The 14,871-nt window shown below is 42.3% G+C and overlaps 1 protein-coding gene across 2 annotated transcripts in view; it reads left to right on the top strand.

The window, feature by feature from the left end:
• The window catches only part of LOC149838401 (putative DUF21 domain-containing protein At3g13070, chloroplastic), a 54,572-nt gene that overhangs the window by 10,668 nt on the left and 29,033 nt on the right, over positions 1–14,871 (top strand). The gene's annotated exons all lie outside the window — the stretch shown is intronic.

Raw genomic sequence — 14,871 nt, 5'->3', positions numbered from 1 at the left:
ATTCTCGTTACAACACTTATATGTACTATAGTGAGAGAATATTGAAATTGACTACCAGGATAAATAGCATGAGAAATATTAAGACGAGTAATAAAAACGTAAGTTAGGGCGCCAACATTTGGCGATATGGAGTTGGATCCTTCAGAGGTTCTCCATAATCTTTCTTTATTTTTGCATTAATGACCTCTGACGTGTCAACTCTTTTTTCATCAGTAAGACTTGACCTTTCAATTATTTTGACTGCATACTTAGTTTGAAACAAATAATATCCACGTGGCGAATAAGCAACTTCAATTCACAGAAAATATCTAAGAAAACCAAGATCTGTCATATCAAAATTGTTTTCTAGAACATCTTTGATATGACTAACTCCTTGTCGTCCACATAGAGGAACATATGAGTGTTATCATTGTTACTGTAACGATCCCAACTGACCCTCGAAAAATAGTGATTTTTTTTTAAATAATTGCACATAACCTCCCAAGGTCCCAGGGTACATCACAGATTTAATATAACCAAACCACGAACCATTGTATGCATTGAATCATCTAGAAGTAATAAATCAAACTTCATTAATTAAATCATTTAGTCAAAAGTTCAATAATATAAAAATCGACTTTGTCAAAAATCCTGTGCTCTGGTCATTAAACACCAAGCCACAAGTCTCTTGTCCTCCAACCAGCCAGTCCTACACGTCACTGAGCATGTGTGCCTGTAAAACAGTTTTAAGAAAACGGATAAGAACCGAAGTCCCCGTACGAATTCCTTTAAAAATCGAACAGTAAAGAAAATAACATAAATTAACTCATACATAAGAAAATCACAAGCAATAACTTACCATTCAAGCATTTAACAATTATCATGCTAAATCAAATATGCGAAAATGCATGAAACTAATGTTGAACAATAAAATATGCTTGATTCAATGCACGTGCATGAATAACTTAAGTTATTTACTAGAGTTGCTTTTGCATGCATGTCCCTATTTAAATGCACACAAGTTTAATTTATACTTTTTCTTAAACCTGCAAATACTAAAAAAATGCACATTTCTCGAAGTTCAAGTTAGTTCTCAGTTATAGATTAACACACATTTTGTATTTTAATTACTGGGTTCTACACTTGTTCATCGACCAATGTCAGGAATCAACACCATCAATCAGAACATTAGGAATCAATACCTAATGCCGAGACATCAAGAAAATCAATATCCATTGACGCCACTTTTTTGATATACCAATAACTACAGCTGAGTCAACAACACCACTCCTAGGCAAAGTGATTGAAAGCTCCTTAAAATCGTGATCGGGAAATCGTGATCGGGAACATGAAGCATACATTGGGTTCTGGGGCACAATTGCACACGAAGTTTTAATATCCTTACGGTCCTCTATGACCGTCATCCAAGATTCTCACACTGTGGAAGAGACATCAAGGAAGAATATAATTATACTGTTTTAGTCTCTTTTATCAATTAAATTAATTTCAAGTTCTTTACATGAGAACTGTTTTGCAAATGTACATGCAATAACAATTTCGGGCCTTGACCCTTACAATTTAACAATGTAATTAATTTTTAAAAATAATAATTTTCAGAAATCATTTTGCAATGCATAAATAATTCAATAACATTGGAGCAACATATGCTCTTGTCCTGAATAGGCCCACAATGGTTCACACATAACCACTAACATATCTCAAAAAGTGATTTATGCAAATTGCAAAATGTCAGTGAACATACACACAGTTTTACAATTTATGTTCACAATGCACATTCATAACACAAAATAAAATCACATTTAGCCAAGCACATATAGGCTTGCAAACCACACTATTCATGATAAATTAAATATGTATATGATCACAGTCATGCAAACAACTAATTATATTCAAATTCATGCTTTTTCTAAGAAAACTACAAACTGATCAGTTATCAAATTTATGTACCTAATCAGAAAATACATATTTCGATTAGATTCGTGTGCATGACCTGCTAACTGCAAACATGCATACGATCAACTTCATGTAAATGAATCAACTAAGCAAGAATAGACACATAATTTCTTATCTGATTCATGTATGTGTGCTAAACAAATTCATGTACATATTCAGCTTCATGTACATGAATCGGTTAATCAGAAACATACAAATATTGATCAGATTCATGTACATGATCAACTTCATGTACATGAATCAACTGTGCAGAAAATTACAAGTGCCGATCAGATTCGTGTACATGATCAGTTTCATGTACACAAATACGCAAATAAGAAAATATAAGTGTTCAGATTCATGTATATGGATCGGTTAGTCAGAAAGTAACAACTACTGGTTAGATTCATGTACATGGATCGGTCAGTCAGAAAGTAATAACTACTGGTCAGATTCATGTACATGGATCAACCAATCAAGAACATAAACAACTGCTGCCAAGATTCATATACATGATCAGGATGACCAATCAGGAAGATAAACAACTACTAGTCTGACTATGATCAGATTCATGCACATGGATGACCAATCAGGTAGATAAACAGCTACTGGTCAGATTCACGTACATGATCAGCTTTATGTACATGAATCGGCTGACATAAAAAAAATACAGTTGAGCGAGCCGGTTCATGTACAAGATCAGTTGCACATAATCAGTTAGTTGGAGAAAACATAAGTGTGGTCAGATTTAAATAACGAAAATTGCAAACTGATATATATTTGTTTACTAGCTTCACAACATGGATCGGCTAGCATAATATAACAGGTTCATAACATAACTCGGCTGACATGTATCTACATGTTTCAGATTCAAAAACGTGATCTGAAATACATATAGATGTATATCAGATTCAAACATGAACCAACTGATATATATAAATCGGTATTTACATAAAGCCTATGAATATGAAAAAATGGCCGGCAATATGAAAAAATAGGTATCCAAACATGGCTGGCAATATGAAAAAATAGATACATAGTTGATCTAACTCATAAAGTCGACGGACCAAAAATTTAAATACATGAAAGTATATGACTCATGCTTATGAAATCGACAACTAAGACAAATACATATTCCGATGCATGAACATGAAATCGGCAGAACTGAATCATAAATAAATAATTCAGATGTATGAGCATACAATCGGCAAAACAAAAAATAACCATATTATGTTTCAAATGCATGAACATAAAATTGACAGATCTATCTATATATATATAATTTTCAGATGCATGAGTAATGAAATTGACAAATTTGAACTACATATATATTTTCAGATGCATGAGCAAGGAAATCGACAAATCAGAAATATATATACATATTCATCAAATTCATGAAATCGGTAACCATGACAATATATGTATATGTATTTCTAATTAGATTCATAAAATTGGCAATCATGAAATATATATATATATCTTTGAAATCAGATTTCCCTTTTTTCCTTCTAAATCTATGCTCAAATCAATTTATACCTATGTCACATGGGTGCGAGTGTGGTTGCGGGAATGGGTGTGCGGCACTTTCAAAAAACTTGGGTGCGGGGGTGCGGCAAAAATATAAAATATATATATGTATATATATAAAGTCCAAAAATTGGACATAAATGACCCTGAGTGTGTTGACCACACTCAAGGTTAGGTTGACCGCACCAGGTGCCGCACCCTCATGCGCACCCACACTGCGTCGCGTCACGTCGACACGGGTGCAACACCCAGTTGGCCTAGTCCCTGTGACAGATTTATACAAATCCCTTTCTCGCGCGAATTAAGAGGAAAACCCGTATCTTGATTCGAAGTATGAAAAACTAGAGAAAATCGATGGATGGCTTCTTCTTCCTCTTCTCTTTTTTTTTTCTCTTCTTTTCTCACTTTTCTTTCTTTCTTCTCTTTCTCCCTAACCCAAGATTTTTCCTCTTTCCCCTTCTCTCTCTCTAGAATACGTTTTCTAGAGAGGGAGAGGCTCTAGCTCCTTTTTATATTTGATAAATGCTCTAGAGAGGGGGTGACACCCCCTTCTAGTCCCTCTTTAGGGGTAGAGTTCTACTAAGTGTAGAACTCTACATCTAACCTCCTTATCTTCATCTAGATTTTTATTTTTTATTATTTTTATATTTCAAAGGAATATTCTAGGGGGGGATGCCCCCTTCTAAATCTCCATATCAGGTAAAACTCTACCTCATCCTTAGTCTACATGTAAAGTGGTTGTTTTTAAAACTTTAAATTCATGCTAGTTTTAAAAGTGCCATGGATGGATCATGGATCCAGATTGAATCTATCATCCAAATTCATATCCACTCCAATTGGATCCCAACTCGGATTAGATCCTAGTCAATATGGATCCTGGACTAGGTCCAAATCCATATTAACATGGATCAAATGGGGCGGGTCTGTTAAATTACGTATATATTAATATATACATACATATACATATATATATACACTCGTATATATATAAGTATATATATACATATATATATATATACATAATTCTTTTTCTTTTTTCTGTTTTTCTGTACAACCAAAAACCTGATAGGGGTGTTTTGGTAAATTACCATGTAATTTTTCCTTTTTACTTTTTCCTTTTTTTTTCTTTCTTTTTCTCTTTTTCTTTTTCTTTTTTTATCTCCTTTTTTCTCTTTGGAGTACCATAAAGGGGCCCCACCCATATGATCGTTGGGGCCCCAACGATCATATTTATGACCGTTGGGGCTCCCAACGACTAGAAGGGAGCCCCCCTTTATGGTCTCTTCTTAGTTCTCCTCCTCTATAAATAGAGGAGGCTCTCCCCTTGTAAAAGCATTGGGTTTTCACCCTCCTCTTTCTTTCTTCAATAATATTTAACTTATGACTTTAAGTCATTTCCTACTTTTGTGAGTTTTGTGTATACACTTTTTAGTGTTTGTGTTCTTGGTTCTTGTGGCCACTCTTAAAGAGTGCCTTTGCTCTATTGGTGCTTCCGCCTCTTCTCATTACATGGTATCAGAGCTCGGTTGGTGATTGGGCTTCTCTTTGCTATCTTGGGACGTGTGCCTCTCAAGCTTTTGAAGAAAGAAAAAATATTTGGTGCCGATGGAACGTGATTCTAAAGTTGAGCTTTCTTTTAAGCTCAATGGGTCCAACTATCTTATGTGGGCCTCCGCTATGGAAAATCATCTAAGAGGTAAGAAACTATGGGGTTTTGTTATGGGAACTACTCCCGAACCTTCTCTTATTCTCACTAAAATCGAAAATGAGGTTGAAAAAGCTTTGGATGGCGATGAGCGCATCAAAGCTATCAATGACCATCAATCCAAAGTTGAGGATTGGGAAAGTAACCATGCCAAAATTTTGGCATGGTTTATGAACAATGTAGACCTAAAAAATTGTGCTAATATTGCCAAATTTAGGAGGGCCAATGAAGCGTGGTTTTTCCTTAAGGGTTACCCAAAAGGATCTTGCCCGTCAATTTTTTTGTCAAGAAAAAATCCGTTCCACCAAAAAAATGGATATGAGTGTCCGGGACTACTTTAGCTCTCTAACTCCTCTTTGGGATGAACTTGTTCTTCTTGAGCCTAAATGGGTGGCTCCGGAAGATATTGAGTTAAGAAGGGAACAACTTGAAAAAGAGCACTTTTTCCAATTTCTTCATGGTCTTCGACCTGAATTTGAACAAGTTAGGGCATCACTCCTCCATAGAAAAGATGGAAAGGACCTTTCGAGACACATCTTCTAGAGAAGATCTCAGCCCTAGAGTCAGATTTGCTCTGATACCATGTCAGGAATCATCTAAATCTGTTCACAAGCAAAAAAACTCAGAGAGGAGAGAGATAGGGCTTTAACTGATCACATATTCCCTTAATGAATAGTGAGGGAGACATGATCTGATTTTATTCAATATAAAGTAATAACCCTAATACATGATTTACAAGAATACCCTTATATATCACATGTATTTACAAAGGTGTCCAATATTACACGCTGGACATATTACACAATGGGTTGGATCCAGATCCAGACCCATATATGAAATATCGTACTCTAATAATTCGAGCCTCTTCTAAAGTGAGGAAGCTTGTAGGTTTTTGTGTGATTTTCGGGCCTTGACATAGGAAGTATGGATTTTTCATCTTTAGAGGAGGGTTTCTTCAACTTATTTTCTTCCATAGTTAGTTCTTCTAGAGTTTCAACTATGGAAGAAACACCTTCTCTACGAAGGAGAGCTGATTTGGTCCCCTTAAACTCGGGTCTAAGCCCATTTACAAAGTTATAAAAATGCCCCACATTGATTTGTTTTTCACGGAGTTTTATGTCAAGTAGACAATGCCACTTAGGCTCTATAAGGGCAAGTTCATCGCAATGGAGAGAGAGCATTGTAATATTCTCTTATGCTCATGTCTCCTTGGGTCACAGTCCTCACTTTCTTTTGAAGGTTACATACATGAGCCATATCTCTTAAGGAGTACATATCTTGGAGTTATTTCCAAACGTCACTAGCAAATTCAAATTTGGCATCTCTTAGGGAGTACATATCTTGGAGTTATTTCCAAACATCACTAGCAAATTCAAATTTGGCTAAACTGTAACATTTCTTTATATCAACACTGGAATAACCCATCTTTTATTCCTTCCATCTCTTTCATAGTCGGCAACGACGTTGTTCATTTCTTCTCCTTGAAGCGCATATTCTTTGCTGTTCTCATTCTTGGAAAGAACAAGTTTTGGTTCTTTCTCGGATCCGTCTACCAAGCCCCATAGACCATTTCCCCAAATCTTATGCTTTATTATGGATGCCCACATCACATAGTTCGTGTCATTGAGTCTTACAGGGATAGTGACAATCACTTCTCGTTCATCCTTCATAGATACAAGAAGAGAAAGAGAGAGAAAGATGGAGAAATAGAGAGGAAGAAGACAATGAAGGCGAAGTTCTTTCGAGCACCACGAGTCTACAATCATATGATCCACGATCTCACGTCCACACAAACAAGCTTTACCAAGATCAAAATTTGTGATAGCTCTGATACCATGTAATGAGATCAAGAAGTCTCCACACACCTCAAACAAGAAACAAATACAAACCCACAAAAGGGGAACAAGCACAATAGCCACTTAGGGGCTCAAGGAACATTTACAATATAAAAATATAATCTTTATTTACTTAACAAATGCACACAAAATGTATAAAAATACAAGGGGCTGAAGGCCCATATATATACACAAAGGAGGGAGTGAGAGTGATGCAACTCACGTTGAAGGAGGGGAGAAAATAATGGCCCACCGTGAATCGGTGGGACTGTCTTCTTTATTAACTCAGAAATGTTTCAATAAACAATAAAAGAAATGCAATAAACAGGGAAGAATGCAATGGAAAACAGGAAATAAGTAAAGAAGGGAAAACTGCAGCAAAAAGAAAAGTCGGCTGGGCTTCTTTTAATCTTCAATGCCCTTCACGCAACCCTAGACAGCCTTTTAAAGACTGTTTACTGGACCGGGTCGTGGATCTAGGTTTGGATCCGACCCACGATCCGGTTCAGTCTCCCTTTGCAGCTGGTTATGGTGCATGCGAGCTCCACCACGCCTGACGTAGGTGTGCAGGGGTACTTCCCTGCGTCGTGGCTCCGTCCCTGCAGGTGAGTTATCTCCACGGGGTCTTGCATCTGCCCTGTGTGGTGGATCGAGTGGCACGCTGGGCCCAATCGGGTCCTGCCCTGCATCATTCAACAAGTTTGGCCCGGACTTGGCTGTGAATGTCACGCATATATTCAACGGCATCAAAGGCATCCGGAGCTGGAGCTGAGAGATCTGTCACAGGGGCGAGGTCAACGACATGGGTGGGAGAACAACCATACACTACTTGGAACGGGGATTTACCAGTGGACCGGTTAATGGAGTTGTTATAGGCGAACTCGGCTTGAGGCAGAACGAGATCCCAAGTTTTGACATTTTCACCCACTAAGCTCCGTAATAAATTTCCTAAGGTGCGGTTCACGACTTCGGTTTGACCATCAGTCTGGGGGTGATACGCGCTACTGAACTGGAGCTTAGTTTTCAACAGGGTCCATAGCGACTTCCAAAAATGGCTCATAAAACGCGTATCGCGATCGGAAGTGATTGTGTGAGGTAGACCGTGAAAACGGGCAACATCTTTGAAATAATATGAAGCGACTAAAGAGGCATCGGTGGTGCGCTTGCACGGGATAAAGATAGCCATTTTGGAGAACCGGTCAACAACGACTAAAATTGAATCAAAACGACGTGGTGTACGGGGAAGGCCCACAATAAAATCCATGGACACATGCTCCCACGGTCGCTCAGGAATGGGTAACGGGGTGTACAGACCACTATTCTGACGATGACCCTTGGACACTTGACACACATGACAGCCTTGGATAAACTTGGCAACATCTTTGCGCATTTTGGGCCAAAAGTATCGTTCATCTAAGAGAGCGAACGTCTTATCATGCCCGAAATGCCCTGCTAACCCACCTTCATGTAATTCAGAAATCAACTGAAGCCTGAGAGAGAAATTGGGTACACATAATTGGTTGCCATGGAAGAGATAACCATTATGAATACAAAAACGGGGGTCAAGGTTACGAGCGGAAGAGGTGCATCCTTCCCAGGCTTTGTGAAAATCAGGGTCCGTAGAGTATAACTCTTTGCATTGTTCAAAACCTATGACCTGCACCGACATAGTCATCAACAGGCTGTTCTTCCTACTAAGAGCGTCAGCCACCTTGTTCAGGGTACCCGATTGATGCCGAAGCGAAAAGGTGTACTCTTGCAAGAAGCTGACCCACTTGGCATGACGGACACTCAACTTTTTCTGACTATTCAGGTACTTCAATGCCTCATGATCCGTGTACAAAACAAATTCCTTGTAAATGAGATAATGCCTCCAATAACGAAGGGCTTGTACAACGGCATAAAACTCAACATCGTAAGTGGAGTATTGGCACCTGGCTTGAGTCAGCTTCTCGCTAAAGAAGGCGACAGGCCTACGATTCTGACTCAAGACGGCGCCAATCCCCACTTTAGAGGCATCACATTCAACCTCAAAGACTGCACTAAAATCGGGGAGGGCTAAGACAGGGGCACTGGTCATTTTGTCCTTGATGATCGTAAAGGCTTTGCTCGCCGCTGGCGTCCAATGAAAGCTAGTACCTTTTAGGCACTCTGTGATGGGGGTCATAAGGGTACTAAAATTTCTCACGAAACGTCGGTAAAAGGTGGCTAACCCGTGGAAACTACGGATCTCTCCTATAGTCTTTGGGGTAGGCCAATCGACAATCGCTCGGACTTTAGCGGGGTCGGCCTTGACGCCATCAGAAGACACAATAAACCCTAAGAACACGACACTGGATGTCATAAACTCACACTTCTTGGCATTGGCATACAATTTTTCCTTTCTCAAAATATCTAAGACTTGACGCAGGTGACTCAAATGATCAGACAATGAAGAACTATAGACCAAGATGTCGTCAAAGTAGACAACAACAAACTTCCCAAGACACGGACGCAAAACTTGGGTCATCATGTTCATGAAGGTACTGGGGGCATTAGACAACCCAAACGGCATAACTAACCACTCGTACAATCCATCACGTGTCTTAAATGCTGTTTTCCACTCGTCTCCCTCGCGTATCCGAATCTGATGATATCCGCTTTTTAAATCAATTTTAGAGAAAATGGAGGCACCGGATAACATATCAAACATATCATCTAGACGAGGAATGGGAAAACGGTACTTGACGGTGATGCGATTGATCGCACGACTATCGACACACATGCGCATGGACCCATCTTTCTTGGGAGTGAGTAAGGCAGGCACGGCACAAGGACTAACACTCTCACGAATGAAACCCTTTTTCAGTAATTCCTGAACCTGTCTTAACAACTCCGCGTGTTCGGAGGGGTTCATGCGATAAGCTGGAAGGTTGGGTAGACTCGACCCGGGTACAAAATCAATGGCATGCTGAACCACCCTTGTCGAAGGTAATCCATCAGGAAGGTCATCCGGCATAACGTCGCGGAATTCCTCGAGAAGAGGGGCAACATCCGCGGGAATGGACACAGGTGAACTCATTACTGGCTTAGCCACCAGGGCATAACAATAGCCATCTTCCTGGCAGTGGTCCAGGAAAAGCCGGTATGAGAGACCTGCGAGTCGGGGGACTCGCTCGGGTTTGTCAACTGTGGGGAAACCCGTCTCCCGGATTGGTAGAAGGACGATCTTATGGCCATTAAAGATAAAAGAGTAAGTGTTCTTGCGGCCATCGTGAATGGTCTGGCGATCAAACTGCCAGGGACGTCCCAAAAGAATGTGACACGCATGCATAGGGGCCACATCACACCACACCTCATCGTGGTAGTGTTCCCCCATGGAAAACCGGACTAGGCAACGCTGAGTGATGGGAACCTCATTTCCTTTCTTGAACCAGGCCATCTTATAGGGTTGGGATAACGTTTCGGTGTTGAGTTTCAAGGTAGACACCACACTCTCAGATACCATGTTCTCACATGCTCCGGTGTCAATGATGACATCACACGCGTGACCTTCACAGTTGCATCGAGTCCTAAAAATGTTGTTCCTTAGCCATTTCGATGGGGTCAATTCTCGGGGTGTGGTCAACACATGACGGATGGACAACAAACTTTCGACGTTGCCGTCGAACTCTATAACTCCCCGCTCATCCTCAACCTCAACTAATGAATTGTCCTCACTATCACTCTCACTTGCGGACTCGACAATCCCTTCAACTAGATGAGTGTTCTTGCTCACGGTCGAACACTTGGACACGACATGTCCTAACTCTTGACACCTAAAGCAACGAAGGGTTGACTCAGTAGGTTTGGTTTTGGACCGGGTGTGGAAAGCTGGACCTGACTGGTCAGATTTGCTAAGGTCGGTCCTAGGTTTTGAGTCACTAGGGGAGCTTGCTCCCCTGGTTGGGAAACTCGGCTTGGGTCGGTTGGAGGGCTCACTACGGGTCGTCCGATATTCCTGCCTCCGCTTCAGCTTATCCTCGATGTTCATGGCATAACTGCTGGCTTGATCTAATGTTTCGACTGTGACACAACTAAAATCATCAGAGATAGCAGGGCGGAGACCCGAAATGTACCTCGTGACCTGCTGGCGAGCTGTTTCCTCGATCTGCACACGCAGGGAAAGACGATGGAACTCCGCGGTGTACTCTGCTACAGTTCGGGAGCCTTGGCGCAGGGTCAGGTATTCCTTGTAGGCTCGCTCGGCGTGATCCGAAGGCACGAACTTTGACTGCATCAGTCTTTGCATTTCTTCCCACGACTGTACGCGTTCTAATCCCTGCCGCTCCCTTGATCGTTGTAACTCCACCCACCATGTCTGTGCTAGGCCTCTCAATCGTGTAGAAGCTAACGAAACACGACGATGTTCAGCAACTGTGTGATAATCGAAGAAAAACTGCACTGCATAAGACCAGTCGAAAAACTGTTCTGCGTCGAATCGCCCCGCAAACTCCGGAAGATCCAATTTCACGCCATAGGTGGAAGAGTGGTCTGGTGGTCTCTGTTGTCGCGGCTCCACTATCCCTGCAGGATGCTCGTTCCAGAAAATGTCGTCGTCCCAAACTGCTTCATTGCCCATATGATGGTATTGTTCGCCAGGATGCTGGTGCTGTCGATCTCTCCTGATGGGGGGTCGGCGGTCGGGACGCGCCGGTTCCTGCTGACATTGCCTTGGTCGGGTTTGCCCGTGGGCGGGCACCATCTGTGGCCGGTATGAGGGTACTGGAATGACGGGAAGTCCAAGGTTCGGGGGAAGGTTCGGTTGAGGTTCTGGTTCCGGACGGGTAGAATTGGTATAATATGGTTGTGGGTTAGGAATATGGGGTTGGGCCGGATATTGAGTTGGGTTTTGTGTCAAGTCTGGGTAAACGGGTTGGTTTGGGTATGGGTATGAGCCTTGGTTTGGATAAACGGGTTGGCTTGGGTTTGGGTATGGGTATAGGCCTTGATTTGGATAACCGGGTTGGTTTGGGTTTGGGTTTGGGTATGGGTATGGGCCTTGGTTGGTATATGGATGGGTTGACTCGCCCGATGGAATGTGAATCGGGCCCACTCCTACACTACTCGTCGGACCCAGATAGGGATGGGAGGGATCGAGGTTCGAGTTTTGGGGATAATAGGCTTGGTCTGAACTCGATCCCCGATCCAAGAGATTATGGGTCTGGTTCTGACCCGGCTCAAATCCAATCTGGAGCTCCGTCCGGGTCCGATATGGGTCTGGGTCGGTATTGGATTCAATTGTGGGTTCGAAACTAATGGGTTGGGTTTGGTTCGGGATGAACCGCGAACCAAACCCAATTGTATTGGCTGGGTAAGGGGGTTCGGATCCCAGACCTGCTCCCAGGGACCCAACGGATGGTCCCCGAAATCCAGGCCTGGGTCCTGCTGAAAACTGTTCTGGCCCGGACCCTTTCGGGTTCGGACCCATCCACACAGGTTCGCCAGGTTCCACCCGCTGGCTGGTTATCGCAATGCTTCTGCGCGCGGGACCAGGAGGGAGAAACAGCTCTTTCTGGGGTCGGGTTGCTGCGCTGGGGCCCGCAGCGGGGTCCTGCATACTGCTGGGTCCTTGCGGACCCAACCCTACCTGCGGCAGACCCACAGGAAACCGAGCCCTGGTCTGGGGTGCACTCGGACAAAAATTTGTGGCAGGACCCGGTGTGTCGCTGGGTTCCTGCAGGCCCAGCCCAGCCGGTGGTATAACCCCCATGACTCGAGGCCAGGGCGATACTGTACCAACGACATGGGGTTGCCCTGCCCTACCTTCTTGGTTCGGATGGGGGGTACCTGTTGCATGTGACGCCGTGGCTGTCGTACCTGGGAGTGGAGGAGGATCTGCTGGTCGTGGAGCAACAACACAGTCTGGTTGACAAGACGTCGGCTGGACTGCTGCCGCGTCTGCTACGACCTTCAGTGCACCCTCCAGTCTTTGCCTTGAGGTCGCAGTGGAATCCACCGGCGACTCAAGGGCAGCGACTCGGCCTTCGACCCCATCCAGTCGCCGGGATATGGTTGCCACGTCCCGACTGATACGCACCACATTTTCTTGTATTTTTGTCAACACCTCCATGACACGCAGCATTGGGTCTTCGCTGCTCGCCTCCTCACGCGCTTCGCCTTGTACCGGATCGGTTCCCTCCTCAAGAGCCATACCGCTGATGAAGTCGGAACGCCCGCTGCTCTGATACCACTTTGATGCAACTCACGTTGAAGGAGGGGAGAAAATAATGGCCCACCGTGAATCGGTGGGACTGTCTTCTTTATTAACTCAGAAATGTTTCAATAAACAATAAAAGAAATGCAATAAACAGGGAAGAATGCAATGGAAAACAGGAAATAAGTAAAGGGAAAACTGCAGCAAAAAGAAAAGTCGGCTGGGCTTCTTTTAATCTTCAATGCCCTTCACGCAACCCTAGACAGCCTTTTAAAGACTGTTTACTGGACCGGGTCGTGGATCCAGGTTTGGATCCGACCCACGATCCGGTTCAGTCTCCCTTTGCAGCTGGTTCTGGTGCATGCGAGCTCCACCACGCCTGACGTAGGTGTGCAGGGGTACTTCCCTGCGTCGTGGCTCCGTCCCTGCAGGTGAGTTATCTCCACGGGGTCTTGCATCTGCCATGTGTGGTGGATCGAGTGGCACGCTGGGCCCAATCGGGTCCTGCCCTGCATCAGAGAAGCTCCCTATTATGGCTGTTGGGAGCTCCCATATAGAGATTTCTAGCTGTTCTCTAGCTGTTGGGAGCTCCCAACAGCTATATAGCTGTTATATTGTCAAGGACCAAGGACAAAAATGTCCTTGACAATATAGCAAAGGTCAACATAATTAAATAAAATAAAAAGCCCCCTAATGGGCAATACCTATTACAATGGTAAAAGACCAAAATACCCCTAGAGGGTAATACATATTACAGTCATAGAATATATATATATATATATATATATATATAAGAGCCCATATTTAAACACCACTATGGTGTATTAGTATTACCATACATAAATCTAGTGTGGCTGATCACCCCTTACTACTACAAATTTGAGCTGCCTCATTTGCGATGTGACGATGTCTATTCCCTTCATCATTATTACAGTCATTCAATCAGAATACTAAGACAACCTTTCAGACATTTATGAGCAAAGTCATCCATTGATTTCATCAACACCTTCGACTTGATTTCTGAAAAATTGTGGATAGCAATCACATAGATTTGCTTATTTATATCACATATACTTGTACAATTTCATTTTGCTAAGTACACATACCATATTTAGTTTGTTTTATTGCATATACACGCACATTCTTTTGCCTGTTATTGTATTATTTTTTGGTTTATTTATTTCCTCTCCAATGCTATCTATTTTTGTTATTCAAGTTCTTATGTTCTTGCTCCTCCAACGTGACCACCCAGTCTGTCTGTGGTTGGACTGGCTGGCTAGAATAGTTTGAGTTTGCAATCCTGAAAAGGACATGTTGGATTCAGTTCTCCATTATTATCTAATATCTTTCTTACATAAGGTATTTGGAAATCTGGTTTATCTATGAGATTTATTTACTTGCCTACCATCATGCTGCTGCTACCTATTTCATTTAAAATACATGCTATTCATGTTAATCCATGCATGTATGTTATGTTCCCAACTAACTTCGCTTATAGGTTGGTCAAGTGTACAATGTTCATTGATAGATATAAATATCATGCAGATGATTTGCATGTGATGTTATAAGTGTGATCTCAAATGTTTCAAAGCACTGCATGGGGTTAAGTTATAAAATTTTGTATTTTGGTAGTGCAAATCATATGACGTAATGTATTTTTTTTACATGTGTAAATGCGTATATACACATGCATGCAT

Source organism: Nuphar pumila, chromosome 5 (genome assembly GCF_984573655.1).
Source record: "Nuphar pumila chromosome 5, dmNupPumi1.hap1.1, whole genome shotgun sequence".
Lineage (NCBI taxonomy): Eukaryota > Viridiplantae > Streptophyta > Magnoliopsida > Nymphaeales > Nymphaeaceae > Nuphar > Nuphar pumila.
This window is presented reverse-complemented; position numbering and strand designations above follow the sequence as displayed.